Raw genomic sequence first — 1,719 nt, 5'->3', positions numbered from 1 at the left:
GTACCAGTGGTGTGAGCCCTTGGGCATTCTTTTCCATTTCTTATCATTGGAGGGATGGGCTCAGCTTCCTTTGGAGATGTGCTTCATTTGAGTTCTTTTTTCCTTTGCACTTCTGAACTGTTTCCATAGGAGATTTTATAGGCTTCTCTTTGACTTTCTTAATCCCAAGAGAAGTTTTTCCTCCGGTCTAGCTAAAATCCATCTTCCTGCAATAGACAAATAGTCATATATACTTTGAAGTCATCTTCTGCTTCATCTTCCTGGCAGGGCCATTCTCCCTTCTCAGAGGGGAAAAAAAAAGTGAGACTGTGGCAAAGCTGGCCAAAAAATAATAATAATAATAATAAAAGTCAGGAAATCCTTCCCTACTCCCTACTGAGCTGCACAAATTCTGCCAAATCTAATCCCCAGCACTGTTTCCTAACTTCCTCTGCTCCCCTCTCCTGGACTCATCAACTTCTCAGAAATTGGGGTAAGCACACAGGGTATTGTCAGTATGGCTATTAACGCAGGATACATCAGTCAGTCAATCAAAAAATCTGGGTTTGGTTTTTTTTGTTTTTTTTTTTAAGTATGGGAATTTTAAGAATTTACGTTTTACATACTAGTACAAGTTTGCCACATACTGAGTAGTCCTCAGACAGATATTTGGGAAACATGAAACTTATCAAATTATTTTCTTCCTTGACTAGGCAGACTGAGTCACAAAGAGCATCTAATAGATGGAGGAAACTGTTCTATAAAAGAGTAGTGGGGGATGGGAAATGGGAGTAGGAGACAAGATTGCATTTTGCCAGCTTTGTCATTTGCCAGGGCATAGCCCTATTATTAAGTGGTACCTAGTGACCTCTGAGGCTCCGGTGAAAGTTGGGAAGCTAACAGATTTTGTCTCTGACTCAGAAATAATACTAGGCTCAGCCCTGTTGGGAGAAGCGCCATTTTTTTTTTTTTTTCACGTAAGGAGAAGCAAGAAGAGGAAGAAAACTGCATTCCTGGGTTTTCCCACTGGGCTTGTAGGAAATAGGAGAGCTCAAGGAAAACAAACTGAGCACATGGGCCTGTGTACTCTCCTCTTTCTTTCAGGACAACAATATAGTGCCTGGTAACCAGCCGTTGTATAAGTCAAGTGAAGACTTTCCATGAAAGAACATGATGTTTCAACATTTCCATTGGGTAGAGAGGGAGCCAGGCTCGCTGGAAGCATTGGCAAGAACCCCCTTTGGCTAGTAGTCAGGGATAGAGCCCTAGGCTCCTATTTTTCCCTTTTTCCCTTTTGGACACCATATTCTCATCTCAGCATGTTTTCTCCTCAATGTCTACTCTCCTCCTCCTCCTCCTCCTTTTCCTCTTTTTTTTCTTCTCTTCCTCTTCCTCCTCTTTCTCTTTCTTTTCTCTTCTTTCTCCTCCTCTAACTTCCTCCTTTCCTTCCCCCTCCCTCCCTCCCCATTCTTAATCTTTTTTAATGGAATTCAGATAAAAATGATATTTCACTATTCTCCTAACTTAAGATACACACATATATATTTAGACACACACACATGCACACACATATAAAATATGCTGCAGATTATTGCCCAGGTGCATAAAACCAACTGCTTTTTGTAATTAAATATAAATATAAGCTTATCCTTATAGGTTCTTTAGGAAGACTCCAGGAACAGCTGGGACAAGAGGACTGATACCTGTTTCATCCTATTCCTATGTTATTTGAGTTTCTTC

The sequence above is a fragment of the Sminthopsis crassicaudata genome, chromosome 4 (assembly GCF_048593235.1).
Source record: "Sminthopsis crassicaudata isolate SCR6 chromosome 4, ASM4859323v1, whole genome shotgun sequence".
NCBI lineage: Eukaryota > Metazoa > Chordata > Mammalia > Dasyuromorphia > Dasyuridae > Sminthopsis > Sminthopsis crassicaudata.
Note: the sequence above shows the minus strand (reverse complement) of the source record.